The sequence below is a fragment of the Petromyzon marinus genome, assembly GCF_048934315.1.
Source record: "Petromyzon marinus isolate PM22_M1 ecotype Great Lakes invasive population chromosome 67 unlocalized genomic scaffold, UKy_Petmar_22M1.pri1.0 chr67_unloc.6, whole genome shotgun sequence".
NCBI classification, from domain to species: Eukaryota; Metazoa; Chordata; class Hyperoartia; order Petromyzontiformes; family Petromyzontidae; genus Petromyzon; species Petromyzon marinus.
In genome coordinates this window covers 1132796-1155434 of record NW_027422596.1, presented here as the reverse complement: position 1 = coordinate 1155434, position 22639 = coordinate 1132796, and the positions used below count along the sequence as shown (strand labels likewise).

The 22639-nt window shown below is 53.2% G+C and overlaps 1 protein-coding gene across 6 annotated transcripts in view; it reads left to right on the top strand.

The window, feature by feature from the left end:
• The first annotated feature begins 234 nt into the window (after positions 1 to 234).
• LOC116957928 (venom prothrombin activator pseutarin-C non-catalytic subunit-like) overlaps positions 235 to 22639 on the top strand; it is a 158420-nt gene continuing 136015 nt past the window's right edge. For 5 of the 6 annotated variants that reach the window (XM_076058060.1, XM_076058061.1, XM_076058057.1 and 2 more), the window contains exon 1: positions 246 to 528. The gene's annotated coding sequence lies outside the window, so the exon portion shown is untranslated. Of the gene's footprint in view, positions 529 to 22639 lie in introns of all 6 variants that reach the window. The other variant, XM_076058058.1, reaches the window with a different exon arrangement.

The window sequence follows — 22639 nt, the reverse complement described above, 5'->3', positions numbered from 1 at the left end:
CCCCCCCCACAACCCCCCCTCCCCCCACTCTCCCCCACCCCCCCCCCCCCCCCACCCCCCCCCCACTCTCCCCCCCCCCCCACTCCCCCCACTCTCTCTACCCCCACTCTCTCTCCCCACACCCCCCCCACTCCCCCCTGTCTCTCCCCCCCACTCTCCCCCCACTTTCCCCCTCTCTCTCTCCCCACACCCCCCACCTCCCCCTCTCTCTCTCCCCCCACCTCTCACCCCCCACTCCCCCCTCTCTCTCTCGACCAACAACCACCCCCACGCTCCACTCTCCCCACAGCGCGCGCTCTTCTGCATCGCTGCGCTCGCCTCGTGGAGGTCCCCGCCTCGAACCGTCGTCCAGCGTGAGTGCCCTGGAGTGGAGAGGCACTTTGACCACCTCGTGGGGTGAGGGGCGTGGCTAGGGGAGCGGTGGCGCAGTGATTAGCGCAACGATTGCTGCGCTTACGAGAGCGACCAACCGAACCGGGATCGATTTCCACCGGCGACGTTTCGGGCGCAGAGGCTACCCGGCGGCACGTGAGCAGCTCACTGTGTGTGTGTGTGTCACTGTGTGTGTCACTGTGTGTCTGTGTGTGTCTGTGTGTGTGTCACTGTGTGTGTGTGTGTGTCACTGTGTGTGTGTGTCTGTGTGAGTGTGTCTGAAAGGGCGGTCCTGCACAGATGCCATATTTTCTGTCCGTCTGCTACAGCAGAGGTGTAGGGAATTCCAACAAGACCTACATCTCTGCTTTATTGACCTGGTCAAGGCCTATGATACCATCAGTAGGCCTGGGCTCTGGGTCGTTCTTCGTGCTTTTGGAGTACCTGACCCTCTGCTCACGATCATTAAGGACCTTCATGATGGTGAGCGGGCCCGGATAAAACTACGTGGCCGGGAGTCAGAGCCATTCCCTGTACACCTTGGGGTGCGACAGGGATGTCCTCTGGCTCCCACATTATTTAACATCTATTTTGACCACGTAGTTCGTGAAGCCTTCAATAGCTGTACCGGGGGAATCTCCATATGGTACAGATATAATGGGAGGCTAATCGATGCCCGGGTGCGGTCAAGGGATGGCTCCCTATTGCTCAACCACGTTATGTATGCTGATGACTTGGTAATAGCTGCTCAGTCAGAGGAGGAGTTGGAGACGCTGCTGCTGAGACTGGAGCGTGCCACTAAGAGGTGGGGCCTTACCATCAGCCCCACCAAAACTAAGCACCTGCCTGGGTATTTTGTACCATCGGACACTCCACCCCCACAACTCCCAATCGGTGATGGGGCAGTTATGGAGAGAGTGGAGAGTTTCCCATACCTGGGCAGTGTGCTTATGACTGGCTCCAGTTTAACAGCAGAGGTCTCACTCCGAATCAGTCGAGCGGCAATATCTTTTCATCGGTTGCGTAACGCTGTGTGGAAGCTACCTGGTCTGTCGCTCCGCACTAAGCTTCAGGTCTTCTCGGCCACGGTCATTCCCTCCCTTCTCTACGCTTGCGAAACGTGGACCCCCTAATGGAACATCTTCGCCGGTTAGAAACATTTAGGCTGGCCTGCCTACGATCCATCCTGGGTTTAACCAGACTGGATTGTGTGAGGAGCTCACAAATCCTTGAAAGATCTGGGCAGGGTCCCATCGGTGAGCTCCTCCGGCAGGCAAGGCTGCGATGGCTGGGTCATGTAGCCCGCATGCCCAGCCACCGCATGCCGAAACAGCTTTTGTTTGGCCGGATTGAGGGGGCTAAGCGGGCGCGGCACGGGCTAGAGAAGAGATGGAGTGATGTGGTACAGGAGGACGTGGAGCTGAGTGGACTTGCCGATGACTGGTACCAGCGGTGTCAAGATCGGCCTCTGTGGAGGAGGCACGTGAAGGATGCTACTGGGCAGTTGGAGGCAGTCGCCCTCCAACAACAACGGAGGGCGGAGGAGCGACGCTCACAACAGCGAGCGGAGCGCCGGGTGGCTAAAGCACAGCAGGTTGCCACAGTAGGGGGCACAGGTGGTGCATCAGCCAGTCATATCAGTCAGTCGACCCGTGGCACCTGGGTCTGCCCCGTGACCTCCTGCCAGCGGGCGTTCGACACTTCACGTGGCCTCAGGGTGCACATAGCCTGGCACAAGCGTCGTGGTGACGTCACCGCCACTTAGTGGCGAATGGCGGTTGTTGTTGTTGTTGTGTGTGTTTGTGTGTGTGTCACTGTGTGTGTCACTGTGTGTGTGTCTGTGTGTGTCACTGTGTGTGTCACTGTGTGTGTGTCTGTGTGAGTGTGTCTGTGTGTGTGTCTGTGTGTTTGTGTCACTGTGTGTGTCTGGCTGTGTGTGTGTGTCATTGTGTGTGTCATTGTGTAGCGGTTAGCGCTACGCTGCGCTATGAACCTGGCGACCCGGGTTCGATTCCCGCTCACGGCCAACACCAGTGACGATTATCTGAACCGGTCCTGGTCCTCCCCTAGGTCGACTCAGCCTCAAATGAGTACCTGGTGCGGTGTGTAAACATTGCCACTAGGGAGACAAAGGCGGTCGGGCGTGGTGCTGGCCACCCACCCCCTCATGTACCGTTCCAGCCTTCATAGGTGCTCGCTAACAGCACTTGTCCCTACAGTATAAGGCTATACAGGGGATCTTTGTCTTTATCTTTGTGTGTCACTGTGTGAGTGTGTGTCACTGTGTCTGTTATTGTGTGTGTCACTGTGTGTGTGTCACTGTGTGAGTGTCTGTGTGTGTGACTGTGTGGTGTTGTTGTTGGTGTTGGTGGTGTTGGTGGTGGTGGTGTTGGTGGTGGTGTTGGTGTTGGTGGTGGTGTTCTTGGTGTTGTTGTTGGTGGTGGTGGTGTTGTTGGTGGTGTTGTTAGTGGTGTTGTTGGTGTTGGTGTTGTTGGTGGTGTTGTTGGTGGTGTTGTTGGTGGTGTTGTTGTTGGTGTTGGTGGTGTTGTTGTTGGTGGTGTTGGTGGTGGTGTGTTGTTGGTGGTGGTGGTGTTGTTGGTGTTGGTGGTGTTGTTGTTGGTGTTGTTGTTGGTGGTGTTGTTGTTGGTGTTGTTGGTGCTGGTGGTGGTATTGTTGTTGGTGTTGTTGTTGGTGTTGTTGTTGGTGTTGTTGGTGGTGTTGTTGTTGGTGGTGGTGGTGGTGTTGGTGGTGGTGGTGTTGTTGGTGGTGGTGTTGTTGTTGGTGGTGTTGTTGGTGGTGTTGGTGGTGGTGTTGTTGGTGGTGGTGTTGTTGAAACATTCGAGCGGACGACTGGCCCGACGATCTAAGAAAGTGGGTCACTCCTTGCGGGGCCGCCATCCTTGCGATGGTGTGAGGAGCTCACGGATTCACATTGAACGATCTGGCCAACACCGTTCCCATCATCACCAGCATCATCATCATCATCACGATCATCGGTGAGCTCATCCTGCAAGTGAGGACGGCTGAGTCGGCTGGGTCACGTGGCCTGCATTGCCCGGCCAACGCGTGGCCCAGCAAGACGCTTCTGTTGAGCAGCAGAGAGAGAGGGGGTGGTGGTGGTGGTGGTGGTTGTGGGTCTAAACTCGCGTGGCACGGGCTGGAGAAGAGATGGAGCTGATTGGGTGAGTGAGTCGGTGGGTGAGTGGGTGACTGATTGGGTGAGTGGGTGACACGGGCTAGAGAAGAGATTGAGCTGATGGGTTAGTGAGTGGAACGGGCTGGAGAAGAGATGGAGCTGATGGGTGAGTGAGTGACACGGGCTGGAGAAGAGACGGAGCTGATTGGGTGAGTGAGTCGGTGGGTGAGTGGGTGACTGATTGGGTGAGTGGGTGACACGGGCTAGAGAAGAGATTGAGCTGATGGGTGAGTGAGTGGCACGGGCTGGAGAAGAGACGGAGCTGATTGGGTGAGTGAGTCGGTGGGTGGGTGACTGATTGGGTGAGTGGGTGGCACGTGCTGGAGAAGAGATGGAGCTGATGGGTGAGTGGGTGGCAAGGGGTTGAGAAGAGATGGAGCTGATGGGTGAGTGGGTGGGTGAGTGGGTGGCACGGGCTGGAGAAGAGATGGAGCTGTTGGGTGAGTGGTTGAGTGGGAGACACGGGCTAGAGAAGAGATGGAGCTGATGGATGAGTGGGTGGCAAGGGGTTGAGAAGAGATGGAGCTGATGGGTGAGTGGGTGAGAGAGTGAGTGGGTGGTTGGGCGATTGGGTGGGTGGTTGAGGGGGTGAGTGGGTGGGTGGGTGGGTGTGTGGGTGAGTGGTCGGGTGGGTGAGTGGGTAGGTGTGTAGGTGGATGAGTGATAAGTGGGTTAGTGAGTGGGTGTGTCTGTGAATGCAGTTGGTTCAAGGTGTAAATCTGTAACATCAATTTGAGTCCGTGTTGGTTGTGTTCACACACGTGCCGCCTGACAGATACCCACATACTCACACAGAGACCCACAGACGCACACACAGAGACCCACAGACTCACACAGAGACCCACAGACTCAAACAGAGACCCACAGACTCACATACAGTGAGGGAAAAAAGTATTTGATCCTCTGCTGATTTTGTACGTTTGCCCACTGACAAAAAAATGATCAGTCTATAATTTTAATGGTAGGTTTATTTGAACAGTGAGAGACAGAATAACAACAACAAAATCCAGAAAAACGCATGTTAAAAATATTATAAATTGATTTGCATTTTATTGATGGAAATAAGTATTTGACCCCTCTGCAAAACATAACTTAGTACTTGGTGGCAAAACCCTTGTTGGCAATCACAGAGGTCAGACGTTTCTTGTAGTTGGCCACCAGGTTTGCACACATCTCAGGAGGGATTTTGTCCCACTCCTCTTTGCAGATCTTCTCCAAGTCATTAAGGTTTCAAGGCTGACGTTTGGCAACTCGAACCTTCAGCTCCCTCCACAGATTTTCTATGAGATTAAGGTTTGGAGACTGGCTAGGCCACTCCAGGACCTTAATTTGCTTCTTCTTGAGCCACTCCTTTGTTGCCTTGGCCGTGTGTTTTGGGTCATTGTCATGCTGGCATACCCATCCACGACCCATTTTCAATGCCCTGGCTGAGGGAAGGAGGTTCTCACCCAAGATTTGACGGTACATGGCCCCGTCCATCGTTCCTTTGATGTGCTGAAGTTGTCCTGTCCCCTTTGCAGAAAAAGACCCCTAAAGCATAACGTTTCCACCTCCATGTTTGACGGTGGGGATGGTGTTCTTGGGGTCATAGGCAGCATTCCTCCTCCTCCAAACACGGCGAGTTGAGTTGATGCCGAAGAGCTCCATTTTGGTCTCATCTGACCACAACACTTTCACCCAGTTGTCCTCTGAATCATTCAGATGTTCATTGGCAAACTTCAGACGGGCATGTATATGGCTTTCTTGAGTAGGGGGACCTTGCGGGCGCTGCAGGATTTCAGTCCTTCATGGCGTAGTGTGTTACCAATTGTTTTCTTGGTGACTATGGTCCCAGCTGCCTTGAGATCATTGACAAGATCCTCCCGTGTAGTTCTGGGCTGATTCCTCATCGTTCTCATGATCATTGAAACTCCACGAGGTGAGATCTTGCATGGAGCCCCAGGCCGAGGGAGATTGACAGTTCTTTTGTGTTTCTTCCATTTGCGAATAATCGCACCAACTGTTGTCACCTTCTCACCAAGCTGCTTGGCAATGATCTTGTAGCCCATTCCAGCCATGTGTAGGTCTACAATCTTGTCCCTGACATCCTTGGAGAGCTCTTTGGTCTTGGCCACGGTGGAAAGTTTGGAATCTGATTGATTGATTGCTTCTGTGGACAGGTGTCTGTTATACAGGTGTAGTGGAGTACGAAGGGGCGTTGTGGAAACAGCATGATCACATGGACACACAGACAGTACGGGGTATCTTGGGTCAGCCTGTAGCGAAGGCGAATACAGTGCAGGTTATGTTGGGGCAATTAAGTTTGGGTAGCCGTGGACGGCTGTGATTGGTTGGTGCTGTTTCCGGGGATGGAGAGGCGTCTGGAAGTCTGGAGGAGAAACAGGTGCCATGGTCACTGCTGAGCGCCGTTGGGACGCGGGTTAATTAATTGTGGGTGTAATGAGAGCGGGTATAAGAGCGGGAGTCGGAGTCAACAGGGGGAGGCGGAGTTGAGTTGAAGGGAGTTGAGCTTGGAGATGGGTTGAAGCTGGAGTGCTTAGGGGAGCTGGAGTGAAGAGTTGGAGGTTGGAGTCGCTGTGTGCGGAGTCGCTGAGTGTGAAGTCGCTGTGTGTGTAGACGCTGTGTGTGGAGACGCTGTCTGTGAAGACGCTGTGTGTGGAGACGCTGTGTGTGGAGATGCTGTGTGTGAAGTCGCTGTGTGTGGAGACGCTGTGTGTGAAGACGCTGTGTGTGTAGACGCTGTGTGTGAAGACGCTGTGTGTGGAGATGCTGTGTGTGAAGTCGCTGTGTGTGAAGACGCTGTGTGTGAAGACGCTGTGTGTGAAGACGCTGTGTGAGGAGACACTGTGTGTGAAGACGCTGTGTGTGAAGACGCTGTGTGTGAGGTCGCTGTGTGTGAAGACGCTGTGTGTGTAGACACTGAGTGTGAAGACGCTGTGTGTGGAGACGCTGTGTGTGAAGACGCTGTGTGTGAAGACGCTGTGTGTGAGGTCGCTGTGTGTGAAGACGCTGTGTGTGAAGACGCTGTGTGTGTAGACACTGAGTGTGAAGACGCTGAGTGTGAAGACGCTGTGTGTGTAGACGCTGTGTGTGAAGACGCTGTGTGTGAAGACGCTGTGTGTGAGGTCGCTGTGTGTGTAGACGCTGTGTGTGTAGACGCTGTGTGTGAAGACACTGTGTGTGAAGACGCTGTGTGTGTACACGCTGTGTGTGAAGACGCTGTGTGTGAAGACGCTGTGTGTGAAGACGCTGTGTGTGGAGTCGCTGTGTGTGGAGTCGCTGTGTGTGGACGCTGTGTGTGAAGACGCTGTGTGTGGTGACGCTGAGTGTGAAGACGCTGTGTGTGAAGACGCTGTGTGTGAGGTCGCTGTGTGTGAAGACGCTGTGTGTGTAGACACTGAGTGTGAAGACGATGTGTGTGGAGACGCTGTGTGTGAAGACGCTGTGTGTGAGGTCGCTGTGTGTGAAGACGCTGTGTGTGAAGACGCTGTGTGTGAAGACGCTGTGTGTGAAGACGCTGTGTGTGAAGACGCTGTGTGTGAAGACGCTGTGTGTGAAGACGCTGTGTGTGTAGACGCTGTGTGTGTAGACGCTGTGTGTGAAGACGCTGTGTGTGAAGACGCTGTGTGTGTAGACGCTGTGTGTGAAGACGCTGTGTGTGAAGACGCTGTGTGTGAGGTCGCTGTGTGTGTAGACGCTGTGTGTGAAGACGCTGTGTGTGAAGACACTGTGTGTGAAGACGCTGTGTGTGTACACGCTGTGTGTGAAGACGCTGTGTGTGAAGACGCTGTGTGTGAAGACGCTGTGTGTGGAGTCGCTGTGTGTGGAGTCGCTGTGTGTGGACGCTGTGTGTGAAGACGCTGTGTGTGGTGACGCTGAGTGTGAAGACGCTGTGTGTGAAGACGCTGTGCGTGTAGACGCTGTGTGTGAAGACGCTGTGTGTGAAGACGCTGTGTGTGAAGACGCTGTGTGTGAAGACGCTGTGTGTGTAGACACTGAGTGTGAAGACGCTGTGTGTGTAGACGCTGTGTGTGTAGACACTGTGTGTGAAGACGCTGTGTGTGAAGACGCTGTGTGTGAAGACGCTGTGTGTGAAGACGCTGTGTGTGAAGACGCTGTGTGTGTAGTCGCTGTGTGTAAAGACGCTGTGTGAGGAGACACTGTGTGTGAAGACGCTGTGTGTGTAGTCGCTGTGTGTGAAGACGCTGTGTGTGAAGACGCTGTGTGTGGAGTCGCTGAGTGTGAAGACGCTGTGTGTGTAGATGCTGTGTGTGTGGAGACGCTGTGTGTGTAGACGCTGTGTGTGAAGACGCTGAGTGTGAAGACGCTGTGTGTGTAGACGCTGTGTGTGAAGACGCTGTGTGTGTAGACGCTGTGTGTGAAGACGCTGTGTGTGAAGACGCTGTGTGTGTAGACGCTGTGTGTGAAGACGCTGTGTGTGTACACGCTGTGTGTGAAGTCGCTGTGTGTGAAGACGCTGTGTGTGTAGACGCTGTGTGTGAAGACGCTGTGTGTGTAGACGCTGTGTGTGAAGACGCTGTGTGTGGAGTCGCTGTGTGTGAAGACGCTGTGTGTGAAGACGCTGTGTGTGGAGACGCTGTGTGTGGAGACGCTGTGTGTGAAGACTCTGTGTGTGAAGACGCTGTGTGTGAAGACGCTGTGTGTGTAGACGCTGTGTGTGAAGACGCTGTGTGTGAAGACGCTGTGTGTGAAGACGCTGTGTGTGTACACGCTGTGTGTGTAGACGCTGTGTGTGAAGACGCTGTGTGTGTAGACGCTGTGTGTGAAGACGCTGTGTGTGTAGACGCTGTGTGTGGTGACGCTGTGTGTGAAGACGCTGTGTGTGAAGACGCTGTGTGTGTAGACACTGTGTGTGTAGACACTGTGTGTGGTGACGCTGTGTGTGAAGACGCTGTGTGTGAAGACGCTGTGTGTGAAGACACTGTGTGTGAAGACACTGTGTGTGAAGACGCTGTGTGTGTAGACGCTGTGTGTGAAGACACGTGTGTGGTGACACTGTGTGTGTACACGCTGTGTGTGAAGACGCTGTGTGTGAAGACGCTGTGTGTGAAGACGCTGTGTGTGTAGACGCTGTGTGTGAAGACACGTGTGTGGTGACGCTGTGTGTGAAGACGCTGTGTGTGAAGACGCTGTGTGTGAAGACGCTGTGTGTGAAGACGCTGTGTGTGAAGACGCTGTGTGTGAAGACGCTGTGTGTGAAGACGCTGTGTGTGAAGACACTGTGTGTGTACACGCTGTGTGTGTAGACGCTGTGTGTGAAGACGCTGTGTGTAAAGACGCTGTGTGTGTAGACGCTGTGTGTGAAGACGCTGTGTGTGAAGACACTGTGTGTGTAGACTCTGTGTGTGTAGACTCTGTGTGTGAAGACGCTGTGTGTGTACACGCTGTGTGTGGAGACGCTGTGTGTGAAGACGCTGTGTGTGTACACGCTGTGTGTGAAGACGCTGTGTGTGTAGACACTGTGTGTGAAGACGCTGTGTGTGTAGACACTGAGTGTTGTGACGCTGTGTGTGAAGACGCTGTGTGTGAAGACGCTGTGTGTGTACACGCTGAGTGTGAAGACGCTGTGTGTGTAGACACTGAGTGTGGTGACGCTGTGTGTGAAGACGCTGTGTGTGAAGACGCTGTGTGTGAAGACGCTGTGTGTGGTGACGCTGTGTGTGAAGACGCTGTGTGTGTAGACGCTGTGTGTGTAGATGCTGTGTGTGTAGACGCTGTGTGTGAAGACGCTGTGTGTGTAGACGCTGTGTGTGTAGACGCTGTGTGTGAAGTCGCTGTGTGTGAAGACGCTGTGTGTGAAGACGCTGTGTGTGGAGTCGCTGTGTGTGAAGACGCTGTGTGTGAAGACGCTGTGTGTGTAGACGCTGTGTGTGTAGACGCTGTGTGTGAAGACGCTGTGTGTGAAGACGCTGTGTGTGAAGATGCTGTGTGTGTAGACGCTGTGTGTGTAGACACTGTGTGTGTAGACGCTGAGTGTGAAGACGCTGTGTGTGAAGACGCTGTGTGTGTAGACGCTGTGTGTGAAGACGCTGTGTGTGAAGACGCTGTGTGTGAAGACGCTGTGTGTGAAGACGCTGTGTGTCTAGACGCTGTGTGTGTAGACGCTGAGTGTGTAGACGCTGTGTGTGTAGACGCTGTGTGTGAAGACGCTGTGTGTGAAGACGCTGTGTGTGAAGACGCTGTGTGTGTAGACGCTGTGTGTGAAGACGCTGTGTGTGAAGACGCTGTGTGTGTAGACGCTGTGTGTGAAGACGCTGTGTGTGAAGACGCTGTGTGTGTAGTCGCTGTGTGTGAAGACGCTGTATGTGTAGACGCTGTGTGTGAAGTCGCTGTGTGTGAAGACGCTGTGTGTGAAGACGCTGTGTGTGTAGACGCTGTGTGTGAAGACACTGAGTGTGTAGACGCTGTGTGTGTAGACGCTGAGTGTGTAGACGCTGTGTGTGAAGACGCTGTGTGTGTACACGCTGTGTGTGAAGACACTGTGTGTGAAGACGCTGTGTGTGAAGACGCTGTGTGTGAAGACGCTGTGTGTGGAGTCGCTGTGTGTGAAGACGCTGTGTGTGAGGTCGCTGTGTGTGAAGACACTGTGTGTGAAGACGCTGTGTGTGAGGTCGCTGTGTGTGAAGACGCTGTGTGTGAAGACGCTGTGTGTGTAGACGCTGAGTGTGAAGACACTGAGTGTGGTGACGCTGTGTGTGAAGACGCTGTGTGTGAAGACGCTGTGTGTGAAGACGCTGTGTGTGAAGACGCTGTGTGTGTAGACGCTGTGTGTGAAGACGCTGTGTGTGAAGACACTGTGTGTGAAGACGCTGTGTGTGAAGACGCTGTGTGTGAAGACGCTGTGTGTGTAGACGCTGTGTGTGAAGACGCTGTGTGTGAAGACACTGTGTGTGAAGACGCTGTGTGTGAAGACGCTGTGTGTGAAGACGCTGTGTGTGAAGACGCTGTGTGTGTAGACGCTGTGTGTGAAGACGCTGTGTGTGAAGACGCTGTGTGTGTAGACGCTGTGTGTGAAGACGCTGTGTGTGAAGACGCTGTGTGTGAAGACGCTGTGTGTGAAGACGCTGAGTGTGAAGACGCTGTGTGTGTAGACGCTGTGTGTAGACGCTGTGTGTGTAGACGCTGTGTGTGAAGACGCTGTGTGTGAAGACGCTGTGTGTGTAGACGCTGTGTGTGGAGACACTGTGTGTGAAGATGCTGTGTGTGAAGACGCTGTGTGTGGTGACGCTGTGTGTGAAGACGCTGTGTGTGTAGACGCTGTGTGTGTAGACGCTGTGTGTGAAGACGCTGTGTGTGTAGACGCTGTGTGTGAAGACGCTGTGTGCGAAGACACTGTGTGTGAAGACGCTGTGTGTGAAGACGCTGTGTGTGAAGACGCTGTGTGTGTAGACGCTGTGTGTAAAGACGCTGTGTGTGAAGACGCTGTGTGTGAGGTCGCTGTGTGTGAAGACGCTGTGTGTGTAGACACTGAGTGTGAAGACGCTGTGTGTGAAGACGCTGTGTGTGAGGTCGCTGTGTGTGAAGACGCTGAGTGTGGAGACGCTGTGTGTGAAGATGCTGTGTGTGAAGACGCTGTGTGTGAAGACGCTGTGTGTGAAGACGCTGTGTGTGAAGACGCTGTGTGTGTAGTCGCTGTGTGTGAAGACGCTGTGTGTGGTGACGCTGTGTGTGAAGACGCTGTGTGTGTAGACGCTGTGTGTGAAGACGCTGTGTGTGAAGACGCTGTCTGTGGTGACGCTGTGTGTGAAGACGCTGTCTGTGAAGACGCTGTGTGTGAAGACACTGTGTGTGGTGACGCTGTGTATGTAGACGCTGTGTGTGTAGACGCTGTGTGTGAAGACGCTGTGTGTGAAGATGCTGTGTGTGAAGACTCTGTGTGTGAAGACGCTGTGTGTGTAGACGCTGTGTGTGAAGACGCTGTGTGTGATGACGCTGTGTGTGGTGACGCTGTGTGTGTAGACGCTGTGTGTGTAGTCGCTGTGTGTGAAGACACTGTGTGTGGAGTCGCTGTGTGTGGAGTCGCTGTGTGTGGACGCTGTGTGTGAAGACGCTGTGTGTGAAGACGCTGTGTGTGAAGACGCTGTGTGTGAAGACGCTGTGTGTGAAGACGCTGTGTGTGAAGACACTGTGTGTGTACACGCTGTGTGTGTAGACGCTGTGTGTGAAGACGCTGTGTGTGAAGACGCTGTGTGTGTAGACGCTGTGTGTGAAGACGCTGTGTGTGAAGACACTGTGTGTGTAGACTCTGTGTGTGTAGACTCTGTGTGTGAAGACGCTGTGTGTGTACACGCTGTGTGTGGAGACGCTGTGTGTGAAGACGCTGTGTGTGTACACGCTGTGTGTGAAGACGCTGTGTGTGTAGACACTGTGTGTGAAGACGCTGTGTGTGTAGACACTGAGTGTGGTGACGCTGTGTGTGAAGACGCTGTGTGTGAAGACGCTGTGTGTGTACACGCTGAGTGTGAAGACGCTGTGTGTGTAGACACTGAGTGTGGTGACGCTGTGTGTGAAGACGCTGTGTGTGAAGACGCTGTGTGTGAAGACGCTGTGTGTGGTGACGCTGTGTGTGAAGACGCTGTGTGTGTAGACGCTGTGTGTGTAGACGCTGTGTGTGTAGACGCTGTGTGTAAAGACGCTGTGTGTGTAGACGCTGTGTGTGTAGACGCTGTGTGTGAAGTCGCTGTGTGTGAAGACGCTGTGTGTGAAGACGCTGTGTGTGGAGTCGCTGTGTGTGAAGACGCTGTGTGTGAAGACGCTGTGTGTGTAGACGCTGTGTGTGTAGACGCTGTGTGTGAAGACGCTGTGTGTGAAGACGCTGTGTGTGAAGATGCTGTGTGTGTAGACGCTGTGTGTGTAGACACTGTGTGTGTAGACGCTGAGTGTGAAGACGCTGTGTGTGAAGACGCTGTGTGTGTAGACGCTGTGTGTGAAGACGCTGTGTGTGAAGACGCTGTGTGTGAAGACGCTGTGTGTGAAGACGCTGTGTGTCTAGACGCTGTGTGTGTAGACGCTGAGTGTGTAGACGCTGTGTGTGTAGACGCTGTGTGTGAAGACGCTGTGTGTGAAGACGCTGTGTGTGAAGACGCTGTGTGTGAAGACGCTGTGTGTGTAGACGCTGTGTGTGAAGACGCTGTGTGTGAAGACGCTGTGTGTGAAGACGCTGTGTGTGAAGACGCTGTGTGTGAAGACGCTGTGTGTGAAGACGCTGTGTGTGAAGACGCTGAGTGTGAAGACGCTGTGTGTGAGGTCGCTGTGTGTGAAGACGCTGTGTGTGAAGACGCTGTGTGTGAAGACGCTGTGTGTGAAGACGCTGTGTGTGGTGACGCTGTGTGTGAAGACGCTGTGTGTGAAGACGCTGTGTGTGGAGTCGCTGAGTGTGAAGACGCTGTGTGGGAAGACGCTGTGTCTGAATGTGAAGACACTGTGTGTGAAGACGCTGTGTGTGAGGTCGCTGTGTGTGTAGACGCTGTGTGTGAAGACGCTGTGTGTGAAGACGCTGTGTGTGAAGACGCTGTGTGTGTAGACGCTGTGTGTGAAGACGCTGTGTGTGAAGACGCTGTGTGTGTAGACGCTGTGTGTGAAGACGCTGTGTGTGTAGACGCTGTGTGTGAAGACGCTGTGTGTGAAGACGCTGTGTGTGTAGACGCTGTGTGTGAAGACGCTGTGTGTGTACACGCTGTGTGTGAAGTCGCTGTGTGTGAAGACGCTGTGTGTGTAGACGCTGTGTGTGAAGACGCTGTGTGTGTAGACGCTGTGTGTGAAGACGCTGTGTGTGGAGTCGCTGTGTGTGAAGACGCTGTGTGTGAAGACGCTGTGTGTGGAGACGCTGTGTGTGGAGACTCTGTGTGTGAAGACGCTGTGTGTGAAGACGCTGTGTGTGTAGACGCTGTGTGTGAAGACGCTGTGTGTGAAGACGCTGTGTGTGAAGACGCTGTGTGTGTACACGCTGTGTGTGTAGACGCTGTGTGTGAAGACGCTGTGTGTGTAGACGCTGTGTGTGAAGACGCTGTGTGTGTAGACGCTGTGTGTGGTGACGCTGTGTGTGAAGACGCTGTGTGTGAAGACGCTGTGTGTGTAGACACTGTGTGTGTAGACACTGTGTGTGGTGACGCTGTGTGTGAAGACGCTGTGTGTGAAGACGCTGTGTGTGAAGACACTGTGTGTGAAGACACGTGTGTGGTGACGCTGTGTGTGAAGACGCTGTGTGTGAAGACGCTGTGTGTGAAGACGCTGTGTGTGAAGACGCTGTGTGTGAAGACGCTGTGTGTGAAGACGCTGTGTGTGAAGACGCTGTGTGTGTACACGCTGTGTGTGTAGACGCTGTGTGTGAAGACGCTGTGTGTGAAGACGCTGTGTGTGTAGACGCTGTGTGTGAAGACGCTGTGTGTGAAGACACTGTGTGTGTAGACTCTGTGTGTGTAGACTCTGTGTGTGAAGACGCTGTGTGTGTACACGCTGTGTGTGGAGACGCTGTGTGTGAAGACGCTGTGTGTGTACACGCTGTGTGTGAAGACGCTGTGTGTGTAGACACTGTGTGTGAAGACGCTGTGTGTGTAGACACTGAGTGTGGTGACGCTGTGTGTGAAGACGCTGTGTGTGAAGACGCTGTGTGTGAAGACGCTGTGTGTGGTGACGCTGTGTGTGAAGACGCTGTGTGTGTAGACGCTGTGTGTGTAGACGCTGTGTGTGTAGACGCTGTGTGTGAAGACGCTGTGTGTGAAGACGCTGTGTGTGAAGACGCTGTGTGTGAAGACGCTGTGTGTGGAGTCGCTGTGTGTGAAGACGCTGTGTGTGAAGACGCTGTGTGTGTAGACGCTGTGTGTGAAGACGCTGTGTGTGAAGACGCTGTGTGTGAAGACGCTGTGTGTGGAGTCGCTGTGTGTGAAGACGCTGTGTGTGAAGACGCTGTGTGTGTAGACGCTGTGTGTGTAGACGCTGTGTGTGAAGTCGCTGTGTGTGAAGACGCTGTGTGTGAAGACGCTGTGTGTGGAGTCGCTGTGTGTGAAGACGCTGTGTGTGAAGACGCTGTGTGTGTAGACGCTGTGTGTGTAGACGCTGTGTGTGAAGACGCTGTGTGTGAAGACGCTGTGTGTGAAGATGCTGTGTGTGTAGACGCTGTGTGTGTAGACACTGTGTGTGTAGACGCTGAGTGTGAAGACGCTGTGTGTGAAGACGCTGTGTGTGTAGACGTTGTGTGTGAAGACGCTGTGTGTGAAGACGCTGTGTGTGAAGACGCTGTGTGTGAAGACGCTGTGTGTCTAGACGCTGTGTGTGTAGACGCTGAGTGTGTAGACGCTGTGTGTGTAGACGCTGTGTGTGAAGACGCTGTGTGTGAAGACGCTGTGTGTGAAGACGCTGTGTGTGTAGACGCTGTGTGTGAAGACGCTGTGTGTGAAGACGCTGTGTGTGTAGACGCTGTGTGTGAAGACGCTGTGTGTGAAGACGCTGTGTGTGTAGTCGCTGTGTGTGAAGACGCTGTATGTGTAGACGCTGTGTGTGTAGACGCTGAGTGTGTAGACGCTGTGTGTGAGGTCGCTGTGTGTGAAGACACTGTGTGTGAAGACGCTGTGTGTGAGGTCGCTGTGTGTGAAGACGCTGTGTGTGAAGACGCTGTGTGTGTAGACGCTGAGTGTGAAGACACTGAGTGTGGTGACGCTGTGTGTGAAGACGCTGTGTGTGAAGACGCTGTGTGTGAAGACGCTGTGTGTGTAGACGCTGTGTGTGAAGACGCTGTGTGTGAAGACGCTGTGTGTGAAGACGCTGTGTGTGAAGACGCTGTGTGTGTAGACGCTGTGTGTGAAGACGCTGTGTGTGAAGACACTGTGTGTGAAGACGCTGTGTGTGAAGACGCTGTGTGTGAAGACGCTGTGTGTGAAGACGCTGTGTGTGTAGACGCTGTGTGTGAAGACGCTGTGTGTGAAGACGCTGTGTGTGTAGACGCTGTGTGTGAAGACGCTGTGTGTGAAGACGCTGTGTGTGAAGACGCTGTGTGTGAAGACGCTGAGTGTGAAGACGCTGTGTGTGTAGACGCTGTGTGTGTAGACGCTGTGTGTGAAGACGCTGTGTGTGAAGACGCTGTGTGTGTAGACGCTGTGTGTGGAGACACTGTGTGTGAAGACGCTGTGTGTGAAGACGCTGTGTGTGGTGACGCTGTGTGTGAAGACGCTGTGTGTGTAGACGCTGTGTGTGTAGACGCTGTGTGTGAAGACGCTGTGTGTGTAGACGCTGTGTGTGAAGACGCTGTGTGCGAAGACACTGTGTGTGAAGACGCTGTGTGTGAAGACGCTGTGTGTGAAGACGCTGTGTGTGTAGACGCTGTGTGTAAAGACGCTGTGTGTGAAGACGCTGTGTGTGAGGTCGCTGTGTGTGAAGACGCTGTGTGTGTAGACACTGAGTGTGAAGACGCTGTGTGTGAAGACGCTGTGTGTGAGGTCGCTGTGTGTGAAGACGCTGAGTGTGGAGACGCTGTGTGTGAAGATGCTGTGTGTGAAGACGCTGTGTGTGAAGACGCTGTGTGTGAAGACGCTGTGTGTGAAGACGCTGTGTGTGTAGTCGCTGTGTGTGAAGACGCTGTGTGTGGTGACGCTGTGTGTGAAGACGCTGTGTGTGTAGACGCTGTGTGTGAAGACGCTGTGTGTGAAGACGCTGTCTGTGGTGACGCTGTGTGTGAAGACGCTGTCTGTGAAGACGCTGTGTGTGAAGACACTGTGTGTGGTGACGCTGTGTGTGAAGACGCTGTGTGTGTAGACGCTGTGTGTGTAGACGCTGTGTGTGAAGACGCTGTGTGTGAAGACGCTGTGTGTGAAGATGCTGTGTGTGTAGATGCTGTGTGTGTAGACACTGTGTGTGTAGACGCTGAGTGTGAAGACGCTGTGTGTGAAGACGCTGTGTGTGTAGACGCTGTGTGTGAAGACGCTGTGTGTGAAGACGCTGTGTGTGAAGACGCTGTGTGTGAAGACGCTGTGTGTCTAGACGCTGTGTGTGTAGACGCTGAGTGTGTAGACGCTGTGTGTGTAGACGCTGTGTGTGAAGACGCTGTGTGTGAAGACGCTGTGTGTGTAGACGCTGTGTGTGAAGACGCTGTGTGTGATGACGCTGTGTGTGGTGACGCTGTGTGTGTAGACGCTGTGTGTGTAGTCGCTGTGTGTGAAGACACTGTGTGTGGAGTCGCTGTGTGTGGAGTCGCTGTGTGTGGACGCTGTGTGTGAAGACGCTGTGTGTGAAGACGCTGTGTGTGAAGACGCTGTGTGTGAAGACGCTGTGTGTGAAGACGCTGTGTGTGAAGACGCTGTGTGTGAAGACGCTGTGTGTGAAGACACTGTGTGTGTACACGCTGTGTGTGTAGACGCTGTGTGTGAAGACGCTGTGTGTGAAGACGCTGTGTGTGTAGACGCTGTGTGTGAAGACGCTGTGTGTGAAGACACTGTGTGTGTAGACTCTGTGTGTGTAGACTCTGTGTGTGAAGACGCTGTGTGTGTACACGCTGTGTGTGGAGACGCTGTGTGTGAAGACGCTGTGTGTGTACACGCTGTGTGTGAAGACGCTGTGTGTGTAGACACTGTGTGTGAAGACGCTGTGTGTGTAGACACTGAGTGTGGTGACGCTGTGTGTGAAGACGCTGTGTGTGAAGACGCTGTGTGTGTACACGCTGAGTGTGAAGACGCTGTGTGTGTAGACACTGAGTGTGGTGACGCTGTGTGTGAAGACTCTGTGTGTGAAGACGCTGTGTGTGAAGACGCTGTGTGTGGTGACGCTGTGTGTGAAGACGCTGTGTGTGAAGACGCTGTGTGTGAAGACGCTGTGTGTGAAGATGCTGTGTGTGTAGACGCTGTGTGTGTAGACACTGTGTGTGTAGACGCTGAGTGTGAAGACGCTGTGTGTGAAGACGCTGTGTGTGTAGACGCTGTGTGTGAAGACGCTGTGTGTGAAGACGCTGTGTGTGAAGACGCTGTGTGTGAAGACGCTGTGTGTGGTGACGCTGTGTGTGAAGACGCTGTGTGTGTAGACGCTGAGTGTGTAGACGCTGTGTGTGTAGACGCTGTGTGTGAAGACGCTGTGTGTGAAGACGCTGTGTGTGAAGACGCTGTGTGTGAAGACGCTGTGTGTGTAGACGCTGTGTGTGAAGATGCTGTGTGTGAAGACGCTGTGTGTGAAGACGCTGTGTGTGAAGACGCTTTGTGTGAAGACGCTGTGTGTGAAGACGCTGTGTGTGAAGACGCTGAGTGTGAAGACGCTGTGTGTGAGGTCGCTGTGTGTGAAGACGCTGTGTGTGAAGACGCTGTGTGTGAAGACGCTGTGTGTGAAGACGCTGTGTGTGAAGACGCTGTGTGTGGTGACGCTGTGTGTGAAGACGCTGTGTGTGAAGACGCTGTGTGTGGAGTCGCTGAGTGTGAAGACGCTGTGTGGGAAGACGCTGTGTCTGAATGTGAAGACACTGTGTGTGAAGACGCTGTGTGTGAGGTCGCTGTGTGTGTAGACGCTGTGTGTGAAGACGCTGTGTGTGAAGACGCTGTGTGTGAAGACGCTGTGTGTGTAGACGCTGTGTGTGAAGACGCTGTGTGTGAAGACGCTGTGTGTGTAGACGCTGTGTGTGAAGACGCTGTGTGTGAAGACGCTGTGTGTGTAGTCGCTGTGTGTGAAGACGCTGTATGTGTAGACGCTGTGTGTGAAGTCGCTGTGTGTGAAGACGCTGTGTGTGAAGACGCTGTGTGTGTAGACGCTGTGTGTGAAGACACTGAGTGTGTAGACGCTGTGTGTGTAGACGCTGTGTGTGTAGACGCTGTGTGTGAAGACGCTGTGTGTGTAGACGCTGTGTGTGTAGACGCTGTGTGTGTAGACGCTGTGTGTGAGGTCGCTGTGTGTGAAGACACTGTGTGTGAAGACGCTGTGTGTGAGGTCGCTGTGTGTGAAGACGCTGTGTGTGAAGACGCTGTGTGTGTAGACGCTGAGTGTGAAGACACTGAGTGTGGTGACGCTGTGTGTGAAGACGCTGTGTGTGAAGACGCTGTGTGTGAAGACGCTGTGTGTGAAGACGCTGTGTGTGTAGACGCTGTGTGTGAAGACGCTGTGTGTGAAGACGCTGTGTGTGAAGACGCTGTGTGTGAAGACGCTGTGTGTGTAGACGCTGTGTGTGAAGACGCTGTGTGTGAAGACACTGTGTGTGAAGACGCTGTGTGTATAGACGCTGTGTGTGAAGACGCTGTGTGTGAAGACGCTGTGTGTGTAGACGCTGTGTGTGAAGACGCTGTGTGTGAAGACGCTGTGTGTGTAGACGCTGTGTGTGAAGACGCTGTGTGTGAAGACGCTGTGTGTGTACACGCTGTGTGTGTAGACGCTGTGTGTGAAGACGCTGTGTGTGTAGACGCTGTGTGTGAAGACGCTGTGTGTGTAGACGCTGTGTGTGGTGACGCTGTGTGTGAAGACGCTGTGTGTGAAGACGCTGTGTGTGTAGACACTGTGTGTGTAGACACTGTGTGTGGTGACGCTGTGTGTGAAGACGCTGTGTGTGAAGACGCTGTGTGTGAAGACACTGTGTGTGAAGACGCTGTGTGTGTAGACGCTGTGTGTGTAGACGCTGTGTGTGAAGACGCTGTGTGTGAGGTCGCTGTGTGTGTAGACGCTGTGTGTGAAGACGCTGTGTGTGAAGACGCTGTGTGTGAAGACGCTGTGTGTGAAGACGCTGTGTGTGAAGACACTGTGTGTGAAGACGCTGTGTGTGAAGACGCTGTGTGTGAAGACGCTGTGTGTGTAGACGCTGTGTGTGTAGACGCTGTGTGTGTAGACGCTGTGTGTGAGGTCGCTGTGTGTGAAGACGCTGTGTGTGAAGACACTGTGTGTGAGGTCGCTGTGTGTGAAGACGCTGTGTGTGAAGACGCTGTGTGTGAGGTCGCTGTGTGTGTAGACGCTGTGTGTGAAGACGCTGTGTGTGTAGACGCTGTGTGTGGAGTCGCTGTGTGTGGAGTCGCTGTGTGTGAAGTCGCTGTGTGTGAAGACGCTGTGTGTGGAGTCGCTGTGTGTGGAGTCGCTGTGTGTGTAGACGCTGTGTGTGTAGACGCTGTGTGTGAAGACGCTGTGTGTGAAGACGCTGTGTGTGAAGACGCTGTGTGTGGTGACACTGTGTGTGAAGACGCTGTGTGTGTAGACGCTGTGTGTGACGACGCTGTGTGTGTAGACGCTGTGTGTGTAGTCGCTGTGTGTGAAGACACTGTGTGTGGAGTCGCTGTGTGTGGAGTCGCTGTGTGTGGACGCTGTGTGTGAAGACGCTGTGTGTGAAGACGCTGTGTGTGAAGACGCTGTGTGTGAAGACGCTGTGTGTGTAGACGCTGAGTGTGAAGACGCTGTGTGTGAAGACGCTGTGTGTGAGGTCGCTGTGTGTGTACACGCTGTGTGTGAAGACGCTGTGTGTGAAGACGCTGTGTGTGGTGACGCTGTGTGTGTAGACTCTGAGTGTGTAGACTCTGAGTGTGTAGACTCTGAGTGTGTAGACTCTGTGTGTGTAGACTCTGAGTGTGTAGACTCTGAGTGCGGAGTCGCTGAGTGTGAGACGGAGTTGGAGACGGAGTTGGAGAAGGAGCTTGGAGTGAGCATAGCGACGGTGATAGCGGCGACGGAGAAGTTAGCGGCGGAGTAAGCGAAGTGATCGTGGGGGAGTGGAGAGACAAAGGTGGCGAGCGAGCCGTGGCGACATGGATACTGTGGAATGTGGAGGACATGCTGAGAGTTGTAAATACAGCGGTGTTCGGAGAAAGGCAGAAGTTGTCCGAGTGAAATCGAACACTAGACAGGTAACAAGCTGCGATTAGGAGCACACTCTTAAAGGGAGTGCTCCTAATCTCAGCTCGTCGTCTGTATAAAAGACACCTGGGAGCGGGAAATCTTTCTGATTGAGAGGGGGGCATTAAAATGCAAATCAATTTATAACATTTTTGACATGCGTTTTTCTGGATTGTTTTGTTGTTATTCTGTCTCTCACTGTTCAAATAGACCTACCATTAAAATTATAGACTGATTATTTCTTTGTCAGTGGGCAAACGTACAAAGTCAGCAGGGGATCAAATACTTTTTTTCCCTCACTGTTAGACCCACAGTCCCACACAGAGACCCACAGACTCACACACAGAGACCCACAGACTCTGTACACAGAGACCCACAGACTCTGTACACAGAGCTCTGTAGACTCTGTACACGGAGGCCCACAGTCTCACACAGAGACCCACAGACTCACACACAGAGACTCACAGACTCTGTACACAGAGACCCACAGACTCTGTACACAGAGACCCACAGACTCTGTACACAGAGACCCACAGACTCTGTACACAGAGAACCACAGACTCTGTACACAGAGACCCACAGACTCTGTACATAGAGACCCACAGACTCTGTACACAGAGAGAGACTCTGTACACAGAGACCCAGAGACTCTGTACACAGAGACCCATAGACTCTGTACATAGAGACCCACAGACTCTGTACACAGAGACCCACAGACTCTGTACACAGAGACCCACAGATTCTGTACACAGAGACCCACAGACTCTGTACACAGAGACTCACAGACTCTGTACACAGAGACCCACAGACTCTGTACACAGAGACACACAGACTCTGTACACAGAGACACACAGACTCACACAGAGACCCACAGACTCACACAGAGACCCACAGTCCCACACAGAGACCCACAGACTCACACAGAGACCCACAGACTCACACACAGAGACTCACAGACTCTGTACACAGAGACCCACAGACTCTGTACACAGAGACCCACAGACTCTGTACACAGAGACCCACAGACTCTGTACACAGAGAACCACAGACTCTGTACACAGAGACCCACAGACTCTGTACATAGAGACCCACAGACTCTGTACACAGAGAGAGACTCTGTACACAGAGACCCAGAGACTCTGTACACAGAGACCCATAGACTCTGTACATAGAGACCCACAGACTCTGTACACAGAGACCCACAGACTCTGTACACAGAGACCCACAGATTCTGTACACAGAGACCCACAGACTCTGTACACAGAGACTCACAGACTCTGTACACAGAGACCCACAGACTCTGTACACAGAGACACACAGACTCTGTACACAGAGACACACAGACTCACACAAAGAGACCCACAGACACACACAGAGACCCACAAACTCTGTACACAGAGACCCACAAACTCTGTACACAGAGACCCACAGACTCTGTACACAGAGACCCACAGACTCTGTACACAGAGACCCACAGACTCTGTACATAGAGACCCACAGACTCTGTACACAGAGAGAGACTCTATACACAGAGACCCACAGACTCTGTACACAGAGACCCACAGACTCTGTACACAGAGACCCACAGACTCTGTACACAGAGACCCACAGACTCTGTACACAGAGACCCACAGACTCTGTACACAGAGACCCACAGACTCTGTACACAGAAACCCACAGACTCTGTACACAGAGACCCATAGAGTTACACAGAGACCCACAGACTCACATAGAGACCCACAGACTCACACACAGAGACCCACAAACTCACACAGAGACCCACAAACTCTGTACACAGAGACCCACAGAATCTGTACACAGAGACCCACAGACTCTGTACACAGAGACCCACAGACTCTGTACACAGAGACCCACAGACTCTGTACATAGAGACCCACAGACTCTGTACACAGAGAGAGACTCTGTACACAGAGACCCAGAGACTCTGTACACAGAGACCCATAGACTCTGTACATAGAGACCCACAGACTCTGTACACAGAGACCCACAGACTCTGTACACAGAGACCCACAGATTCTGTACACAGAGACTCACAGACTCTGTACACAGAGACACACAGACTCTGTACACAGAGACACACAGACTCTGTACACAGAGACCCACAGACTCTGTACACAGAGACACACAGACTCTGTACACAGAGACACACAGACTCTGTACACAGAGACCCACAGACTCTGTACACAGAGACCCACAGACTCTGTACATAGAGACCCACAGACTCTGTACACAGAGAGAGACTCTGTACACAGAGAC